Source organism: Mus caroli, unplaced genomic scaffold (genome assembly GCF_978045245.1).
Source record: "Mus caroli unplaced genomic scaffold, Mus_caroli_1 scaffold_15, whole genome shotgun sequence".
Taxonomy (NCBI): Eukaryota; Metazoa; Chordata; class Mammalia; order Rodentia; family Muridae; genus Mus; species Mus caroli.
The window spans coordinates 70,255,711-70,266,912 of NW_028227270.1; the positions used below are offsets into that span (position 1 = coordinate 70,255,711).

The 11,202-nt window shown below is 43.1% G+C and overlaps 1 long non-coding RNA gene across 1 annotated transcript; it reads right to left on the bottom strand.

Annotated features, from left to right (window-relative positions):
* Positions 1-277: 277 nt before the first annotated feature.
* On the bottom strand, positions 278-10,767 carry LOC147000984 (uncharacterized). The gene is made up of 3 exons (XR_015045328.1): positions 10,614-10,767; positions 1,341-1,417; positions 278-638 (listed from the first exon to the last, which is right to left on the bottom strand). It is a non-coding gene; the product is annotated as an uncharacterized LOC147000984 (long non-coding RNA).
* Positions 10,768-11,202: the final 435 nt, after the last annotated feature.

Consider the following 11,202-nt stretch of genomic DNA (forward strand, 5'->3'; position numbering starts at 1 on the left):
TTAATGTGTATGCACTAACCAGTGCAGCAGGACCTGTCACTATGTCCACAGGAGTTTCTTATATCTACATATAAACATGGGATCACACAAGGTAATCAACGACTGTTTTCAAAAGGCCTGCCCTGGTTTTTAGGTACCCAGAAAGATACTTACATAAAATGCCCACCCAGGCATCTCTTTGTCTATGGACTCTGAGGAAAGACTCTCTAACAGGCCTGACTCATAGCCTGGGACTCTGAGTGTGGGATCTCCAGACCATCACAGTGTCAGCCTGCCTTCTTTCATAGCAGAGAATAGGTGTCCAATGTGTCTATGTTGAGAAGTGGGGATTACTAGGAGACCTGGTTCTTCCTCTACTACTCTTTAATTAATTGTTGAGAAAAATATGAATTCTTTGCTTGTATGTAAAAGCCTGGGATTCATCAGGAGACATGAACCTGGAAGCAATAGCACCTGGATGCTGTTGTATAGTAGTATTTTGCAACATGTAAGAGCAGAGCCTCCTGGTCCCTTGGCAAGCAAATCTCTGGCACACCTGGCATCACCAACTCGGGAGACTGGATTCCAATCCACAGCCACACTTTTAGATGAGGAAGTCAGGAGGGAGATGAGTCTGCTACAGGAGGCTAGATACAGACCTGGAATTTAAGAGACCTTGGGTGAGTGCTTCCCCTTCCCTGAACCTGGTTGCTTTTGATAAATATGGCAGAGGAAGGAAGAGCAGCCTCTTCCAGAGCACTGATGATCATGCCAAGCACAGTACAGTGGGACCCTGCCAACCCAGGGCTGAGAGCTGCGGTTTACACAGAGATATGCCAGCTTTCGGGTCCAGAAGACATGAGATGAGGGTGACCAGAGGCATGGTGATCCCTACACTAGTACACTTCAAGCATGGCTGACAGCCTGGCTCCACTGCAGCCTCCCAGCTGGACTTCCCAGGCCTCTGCTCATGAAGATGAGGGACAGCCAAGTGAAGGCCTGTCCTCTTCCCATGCCAGTTACAATAAACTCAGGCTTGCAGGGAATAGGAATAGTTTTTGACACCAACTTGGAGACAGGAATAATCAGCATTTGGGTGAGTGCATAGCCTGCTGCAATAGGTGTTTAGGCCATCACATCTAGCAGAGCAGCTGACAGCAGGGTGTAGTGGCTGTCCTTCATGCTTCCCATATAAACAACCTCTCTGCAAGCTCCTCTCCCTGAACGCACCCAAGGACAGCACCCACCACTTATCAAAGAGCCTCCTGGTCTTTTTTAGTTACTAGTCAGCAAACAAGTCACAGGAATGCTGTTTCCCAAATCCCATCTATGGCAGATGCTCCAGCCAGGCCAGCTCTCACCTCCCATCCTCCTCGTTCATGATGTCCAGACTCATAGAATATGAGAGTAAAGCAGAGGTTGACTTCGTTCCACTCTCCTGAGAGAAAAAAGAAGGTATATGATTCTTTTTTGTTGTTTTGTTTTTCAAGGCAGGGGTTCTCTGTATAGCCCTGGCTGTCCTGGAACACACTCTGTAGACCAGGCTGGCCTTGAATTTAGAAATCTGCCTTCCTCTGCCTCCCAAGTGCTGGGATTAAAGGCCTGGGCCACACTTCCTGGCAAGGTAGATGATTCTTAAAAGAATCTCCAGGAAAGCAGGTTACATAAACTGAGCTCACATGTCCAGGAAGCCAGCTGTTTAAGGATTGCAGGGGAAATAAATACAGCTGACCCCACCTCTGAGAACTGGTGTTTGCAAAAATGAACAACAGAGCTCACACTTTCAAAAACATTATCTAGAGAAAATTGCTAACCACCCCATACTGCCCCTGCAAAAACCCCTTTCCCAATTAATGAACATTAGCTGAAGAACTCCTGCTTTGTGTGCAGGCTAAATCATCTCAGTCTTATATGCCCTGCCACCTTGTAGCAGCATATACTATCCTAAGCATCCACACACCCCACCCACAGAATTTATTAGAAATCAGGACCTATTACACACACCACTGGGTGCAGCCAGCAGCCAGGTGTTTCATCAGACTCTCATGGACACCTCCATATCAGTACCACGTACTGACATGCCTCCATGGCACAGACACAGACTCTTACAGTGTAGTAAAACAGTGCCAGGCTGATGGCATCCAGGAGGGCCTGTTACATAGCAGTATATGATTGATGTGCTGCATTGAGTATGAAACATATCAGGTTCAGCTTGTCCCTCCTGCAGTCCAAAAAAAAAAAAAAAAAAAAAAAAAGCTGGATATAGAGTATTGTTACACACCTCACACCTCACATAAGCATCTAGCTATCAGACCCTCTGGTCTTCTACACATTCTGTAGATGCGTGGCAAGCCACCCCCAAGCCTGTACTCACTGATAATTTCTGAATTTCTTAGCATAACTATCACTGGACTCTCAAACCTCTAGCTAATGAATAGTGACACAGAAACTTATATTTGTTTATTGTAGCTTGGGGCTTAGCTTGCTACCCCACAACAAGCATGTATAACTTCATTAACCCATTTATTCTAATTCACATTTCTCACATGTCTCATAAGCTCACGTTCAGTACATCTGACTTCCTGCATTTCTGGCTGGAAAATCCCTCCCACCTCAGATTTCTTCCCACAGTTCCTCTCTCATCCCATAAGTTTCACATTCTGTATTCTGCACAGATATAGGCTTGCAGCTCTTTATTAAAGCCAGAGAATGCCTTAGGCAGGTAAGGAGGACAGAGATAACCTACACTCAGTGCACAGAAATGCTACTCCAGTAAAGACCCAGCAGGATGTCAGTCCCTCTAGCAGACCCCATCACCACCACAACCCCTGCTGGAAATCATCCCCTGCCTGACACCCCCTCCATGCTGTCCATCACCACGGTGTCTAAGTGTAAGAATGGGTTGCACAATACTCTAGAGCCGTACATACACAAATATGTGCTAGGTTCCAGTGATCTATGCCCTCTAACAAACCAAACATTGCCACACAAACTATACTGGCCTCCCATGTACTACTGCTGGCCTGCCATGTACTGCCCTCCAACCAAAATTTTTAGAAATCAGGCTTTGTTGGACAACACTTCCAGGCTGTCATTTCAAATGCAATGCTGGATATTAGAGCCTTCTACACAAATGTTCTTCTTGCACCACACATAGATCACTAAGCATCATGCCCAACTGAACAATGGGTGTTATGGCCACATATACACATCTAGGTATCAGGCCTAGTAGTACTCTTACCCACAAACACTGTTATAAGCAGACCTCGCAAGATATGCACCTATGTTGAAGCCAAAGCCACATGTGTTTGGCTGGCCTTGCTGGGCTCACTATCCCTAGACTCTGCAAATTCAAACATACCTCTTGGTATCAGGTCCTCTCCCTCCTTCATCCCAAACCAACACTTACTCTTATGTGTTTTCCCATGATGGCAGTCCTCTGCCATGTTTCAGGTAGACATTAGGTTACATGACAACAGTACACACACACACACACACACACAAAGACTGCTAGGAATCAGGCCCTCCTGGATACTTCCCCTGTCTCTGCCACCACATACACATTGTTATGCACTGGACTCTCTTGGACAACCTTCATCAAACCTCCATACAATGTTACCTTGCCCTATTGGACACTACCCAGCATCCTGTGATAGGAGCAAGGTTTTCTTGAACATGGTCCTTACAACACTGACAACAAAATATTTGTTTTAAAGCCATACTAACTAGACTTAGCACTTTTGCCATCCTTTCTAAACTTACAGGTGTCAGGCCTCCTAGACAACTCTGTCAACTGACAACCTACATCCTATTCAAGGTATCAAGCCCTACTGGACACTCTTCTACCACAAATGCCATCCTACTATATAACCCTAAATCTCAGCTGCCACTCACTGCCGCAATGGATATACTAACAGGTGTCAGACAATGCCTGGCACAGCCTCAGACCCTGACTGTATACCAGCATAGCTTCACCATCTATAAACCTGTAGATATCAAAGATCCTTGTCAAACATTCATCCAACATTTCAATATTTATGTAAAAATGAATCAGAGTACGCATCTCACTTGTGTGAAGATGGTTTTCATCTTTAACAAATAGTAAAGCAATATGCATACAATACTGTTTTCAAACGAATAAAGGATTATTTGAAGTAAATATTTAATGGACACATCAGTATTACAAATAGAGACACAGTTTAGTTCCTGTGAAAATGTGCTCAATTGAAAACTTTGATCATGAATGGATGAAGTTTAAAGGACCCTTGGTCTTCACCACAAAGACTGACAGCCTCCTGCTCTGTGGGTTACAGAGAAACCCTGATAATCTCATGATGGCCTGGGTGATCCTAACCAATAAAAGATCATTGGCACTGAGTTCCCAGGGTTCCCAAGGTCAGAATATGTGACTAGGTAAATGTCTCAGGAAGACACACACAGCCCTGAGCTCACCCATACTCAAGTTATAAGATTTCCTGGTAGACGACCATCTCTGGTACACTGTCATATATCAGGATTTGTTAGATACCCCACCCTCCTAACATCAAATCCCCAAATATTATTAGTCAGAATGGCTAAGATAAAAAATTCAGGTGACAGCAGATGCTGGCGAGGATGTGGACAAATAGGAACACTCCTCCATTGTTGGTGGGATTGCAAGCTTGTGCAACCACTCTGGAAATCAGTCTGGTGGTTCCTCAGAAAATTGGACATAGTACTACTGGAGGATCCTACAATACTTCTCCTGGGCATATATCCAGAAGATGTTCCAAGTGGTAAGAAGGACACATGCTCCACTATGTCCATAGCAGCATTATTTATAATAGCCAGAACCTGGAAAGAACCCAGATGCCCCTCAAAAGAAGAATGGATACAGAAAATGTGGTACATTTACACAATGGAGTACTACTCAGCTATTAAAAAGAATGAATTTATGAAATTCCTAGGCAAATGGATGAACCTGGAGGGCATCATCCTGAGTGAGGTAACACAATCACAAAAGAACTCTCATGATATGTACTCACTGATAAGTGGATATTATCCCAGAATCTTAGAATATCCAAGATTCAATACAGCAATTTGAAAAACACATGAAACTCAAGAAGAATGAAGACCAAAGTCTGGACACTTTGCCCCTTCTTTGAATTGGGAACAAAACACCCATGGAAGGCATTACAGAGACAACATTTGGAGCTCAGACAAAGACCTGGACCATCTAGAATCTGCCATACCTGGGGATCCATCCCATAATCAGCCTCCAAACGCTGCACCATTGCATACACCAGCAAGATTTTGTTGAAAGGACCCTTAAGTAGCTGTCTCTTGTGAGGCGATGCCAGTGCCTGGCAGACACAGAAGTGGATGCTCACAGTCAGCTATTGGATGGAACACAGGGCCCCCAATGGAGGAGCTAGAGAAAGTACCCAAGGAGCTAAAGGTGTCTGCAACCCTATAGGTGGAACAACAATATGAACTAACCAGTACCCCCAGAGCTCAGGTCTCTAGCTGCATATGTAGCAAAAGATGGCATAGTCAGCCATCATAGGGAAGTGAGGCCCCTTGGTCTTGCCAACTTTATATGCCCAAGTATAGGGGAACACCAGGGCCAAGAAGTCGGAGTCGGTGGGTTATGGAGTGGGGGGGGGTATGGAGGACTTTTGGGATAGCATTTGAAATGTAAATGAAGAAAATACCTAATAAAAATATAAAATAAATTCCACTCAATATCCTATCATACACTGTAAATAACTGTAAGCAAGATTTCTAAAATGTAAATATATTGTTAGGTTCTGACAGCTCTCCTAATAATTATCATTTATTATAGATCACTTCTCATTCTACCCAATACCTTTTCTCTTCTTGGACTGTTCATAACTAGGTTGTAAAGCATCCAACTTAGAAGCTCATCATTCTTACAAACCTCCTCTCTATGGAAGTTCCAGGACTCAGTGTCTGGATTCTTTTTCAATCTAAAATCTAGATTTCTACTTAAAATGAGAGAATATCTGTCTGTACTATGAACTGGTTTTTAAAAAATTAATAGAAAAAATAAAATGAAAAAAAAAACTTTCCCAACAATAAAATTTCACATGGCTACTCCTACATAAGCAGAGGTGGATTTTGGTATATGGTAAAGAAAGCCTTAATTAGAAAGAATTAAAATATTTCAAATTTATGCATTGAAGATTAATAAAATTCAATAAAGTTCTTGCTAACCGAATCCAAGAACACATCAAAACAATCATCCATCCTGACCAAGTAGGTTTCATCCCAGGGATGCAGGGATGGTTCAATATACGGAAATCCATCAACGTAATCCAGTATATAAACAAACTCAAAGACAAAAACCACATGGTCATCTCCTTAGATGCGGAAAAAGCATTTGACAAGATCCAACACCCATTCATGATAAAAGTCTTGGAAAGATCAGGAATTCAAGGCCCATACCTAAACATGATAAAAGCAATCTACAGCAAACCAGTAGCCAACATCAAAGTAAATGGTGAGAATCTTGAAGCAATCCCTCTAAAATCAGGGACTAGACAAGGCTGTCCACTTTCTCCATACCTATTCAACATTGTACTTGAAGTCCTAGCCAGAGCAATTCGACAACAAAAGGAGATCAAAGGGATACAAATTGGAAAAGATGAAGTCAAAATATCACTTTTTGCAGATGATATGATAGTATATATAAGTGACCCTAAAAATTCCACCAGAGAACTCCTAAGCCTGATAAACAGCTTCGGTGAAGTAGCTGGATATAAAATTAACTCAAACAAATCAATGGCCTTTCTCTACACAAAGAATAAACAGGCTGAGAAAGAAATTAGGGAAACAACACCCTTCTCAATAGTCACAAATAATATAAAATATCTTGGCGTGACTCTAACTAAGGAAGTGAAAGATCTGTATAATAAAAACTTCAAGTCTCTGAAGAAAGAAATTATAGAAGATCTCAGAAGATGGAAAGATCTCCCATGCTCATGGATTGGCAGGATCAACATTGTAAAAATGGCTATCTTGCCAAAAGCAATCTACAGATTCAATGCAATCCCCATCAAAATTCCAAATCAATTCTTCAACGAATTAGAAAGTGCAATCTGCAAATTCATCTGGAATAACAAAAAACCTAGGATAGCAAAAACTCTTCTCAAGGATAAAAGAACCTCTGGTGGAATCACCATGCCGGACCTAAAGCTCTACTACAGAGCAATTGTGATAAAAACTGCATGGTACTGGTATAGTGACAGACAAATAGACCAATGGAATAGAATTGAAGACCCAGAAATGAACCCAAACACCTATGGTCACTTGATCTTCGACAAGGGAGCTAAAAACATCCAGTGGAAGAAAGACAGCATTTTCAACAAATGGTGCTGGCACAACTGGTTGTTAACATGTAGAAGAATGCGAATCGATCCATTCCTATCTCCTTGTACTAAGGTCAAGTCTAAGTGGATCAAGGAACTTCACATAAAACCAGAGACACTGAAACTTATAGAGGAGAAAGTGGGGAAAAGCCTTGAAGATATGGGCACAGGGGAAAAATTCCTGAATAGAACAGTAATGGCTTGTGCTGTAAGATCGAGAATTGACAAGTGGGACCTCATGAAACTACAAAGCTTCTGCAAGGCTAAAGACACCATCAATAAGACAAAAAAACCACCAACAGATTGGGAAAGGATCTTCACCTATCCTAAATCAGATAAGGGACTAATATCCAATATATATAAAGAACTCAAGAAGGTGGACTCCAGAAAGTCAAATAACCCCATTAAAAAATGGGGCTCAGAACTGAACAAAGAATTCTCACCTGAGGAATACCGAATGGCAGAGAAGCACCTGAAAAAATGTTCAACATCCTTAATCATCAGGGAAATGCAAATCAAAACAACCCTGAGATTCCACCTCACACCAGTCAGAATGGCTAAGATCAAAAATTCAGGTGACAGCAGATGCTGGCGAGGATGTGGAGAAAGAGGAACACTCCTCCATTGTTGGTGGGATTGCAAGCTTGTACAACCACTCTGGAAATCAGTCTGGCGGTTCCTCAGAAAATTGGACATAGTACTACCGGAGGATCCAGCAATACCTCTCCTGGGCATATATCCAGAAGATGTCCCAACCGGTAAAAAGGACACATGCTCCACTATGTTCATAGCAGCCCTATTTATAATAGCCAGAAGCTGGAAAGAACCCAGATGTCCCTCAACAGAGGAATGGATACAGAAATTATGGTACATTTACACAATGGAGTACTACTCAGCTATTAAAAAGAATGAATTTATGAAATTCCTAGCCAAATGGATGGACCTGGAGGGCATCATCTTGAGTGAAGTAACACAATCACAAAAGAACTCACACAATATGTATTCACTGATAAGTGGATATTAGCCCAAAACTTAGGATACCCAAGATATAAGATACAATTTGCTAAACGCATGAAACTCAAGAAGAATGAAGACCAAAGTGTGGACACTGTGCACCTTCTTAGAATTTGGAACAAAACACCCAGGGAAGGAGTTACAGAGACAAAGTTCGTAGCTGTGATGAAAGGATGGACCATTTAGAGACTGCTGTATCCAGGGATCCGTCCCATAATCAGCTTCTAAATGCTGACACCATTGCATACACTAGCAAGATTTTGCTGAAAGGACCCAAATATAGCTGTCTCTTGTGAGACGATGCCGGGGCCTAGCAAACACAGGAGTGGATGTTCACAGTCAGCTATTGGATGTATCACAGGGCTCCCAATGGAGAAGCTAGAGAAAGTACCCAAGGAGCTAAAGGGATCTGCAACCCTATTGTTGGAACAACATGATGTACTAACCAGAACCCTGGAGCTCTTGTCTCTAGCTGCATATGTATCGAAAGATGGCCTAGTCGGCCATCAATGGAAAGAGAGGCCCATTGGACTTGCAAACTTTATATGCCCCAATATAGGGGAATGCCAGGGCCAAAAGAATGGGAATGGGTGGGTAGGGAAGTGGGGGGGCGCTATGGGGGACTTTTGGGATAGTATTGGAAATGTAATTGAGGAAAATATGTAATAAAAATATATAAAAAAAAAAAGAAAAGAAAAAAAAAAAGAAAAGGGGAACCAGAAAGCACCTGAGGGGTGCTGATGTTGTCCATCACCATTTTTTGCATCCTGTTTGGACACAAGCTGATGAACCTGGGGTCTAACACTGCACTGCCATTCAATCTTGGCCATCAATGGACTGAAACCCCTAATTTATGTCCTGTTCTGAGGGACCTGAGCAGGCCCAACTATTTCCATTTAGGTTCTATACAGGGGCCTTGTTTGTAGCACCTTCCTGGAACTAGCCTCCAATCTAACACAAGTATAGTATGTCTTAGCTAAGGAAAACCTGAGTATACAGGCTGGATAATGTCCTCTAAACACAATCTGTCCACCACAAGAATGGAGGATCCACCCTGGGAAAAGGAGGAGGTAGACCTGTGATTTTATCCCTGCACCATCACACTTCAGCAATGTAGATGGCTCATCACAGAGAATGGAGCCTTGTGGCAGGGAGATGTGCTCAACCATTGGACATGAGGTTCTCTCAGGTTTCAGGGCCAAGCTGATATCCCTGCCAGAGAAGCTTATAGTGGTAATTCTCAACCTGAGGGTCATAACCACTTTGGAGGTTGTAGATCAGATATCCTGCATATCAGATATTTACATGATGTTTTATAACAGTGTAATATTTACAGGTTGGAGGTAGCAATGAAGTAATTTTATGGTTGAAGTGTCACCACATCATGAGGAATTGTATCAAAATCTTGCAGAGTCAGGAAGGTTGAAAACCACTGGCTTATAGGAAGGAGATGAGGCCAGAAGGCCAAAAGGACAAGCAACTATGTAATGCTGTAGTGTTTTGATCAGTGACTGCTGCTTACACTGAGTGAATTGTACATAGATTCCCAACACTACTTGAACATGAAATCTATAAGAAATCGCTTCAAACTTCAAACGGGTCTATGTGTGCCCTGTGGCCAGGGGCTGACAACAGTCTCAGTGTCCATTGTGGTGTTCTTAGCCATGGTCTGTGGTATTCTTAGCCACCCTGCAAGGAAGGCACCTTGTGAAATCTGCAAAAATGTAATGTCTTCTCTTTTGTCTGTCATTTATGTTTTTAGGGTATGTGCTCCATGAACATAAATTGAATATGCCCAGGAGTGGGGTGCATGCTTAGGAGTTTAGTGAACTCCTATACTGAGCATGCTCAGGGCACTAGTGTCTTCCTACATTGAGCATGTGCAGGGATAGACCCATACTTCTACCTACATGCACAGGCTCGGGGTGTGAAGTGCCCATGCTTTTCTTGCTGGAGCAGGATGTGGCTTCTCAAATAGGATGCCAATGCTCTCCTCATCCCCTTCGGTAATAAACCTTCCTCCTCTCTTTTGTCTCATCTCTGCTTAGTTTCTCTTTCACTCACTGCCAGGAAGACGCTTGGTGTTTATGTTGCATTTAGACAATCAGTGTAGCCCACACAGCACGCATCTACCATGCTGCTCTCTACCTTTCTTCTGCATCAGTGACATGACCTGCTGGGCCTACCCAGTTGTGCCTACTTCAGGACAGTGAAAGCCCTTCAGAGATAGAGAGTTAGTGGTGGACTTACTCCTCATATGCACACTAGCAGTGTCCTGGGTAGGGAACGGGAATATGGATGGCCATTCCTCAAGTTGTCCCATCCAGGGGACAGGTGACAAGGTACGTTCACCTCTCAAGGCTCAGCTGAAACACTTTCGCATCCTGTTCAGGAATTTTGTTGCAGCTTCAGCTGGAAAAGAGAAGACATGACCGTTCAACCTAATAAATGTGCAAATGTAGGACCAGCAGGGTAAACCTGCCAACACACACACATACACACACACAAACAAACACACACCCTGCTAGCTATGATACCATGATGCTGCTGCCCCCCTCCCTACACTGCTAGAAATTGAACTGTGAAAGAAGGAGGGAAGGCTTGTCAGAAGATGCATAACAACTCCTGAAACACAACAGTAAAGTAGCAGAGGGTGGAAGTGTGCATCAAGATACCCAGGGTGCTCTGAGAGCTGGCAGAAGATGTGAGTTAGCTACAGGGATCAAGGGAATCCAATAGGCTCTGATATACTAGTATACATGGGACAAGCTGGGCAGCTGGGGAAAGGCTGGATACCTAGGAGTTCCTATTGGAAAACAGCAGGGCAGTGTCCACCATG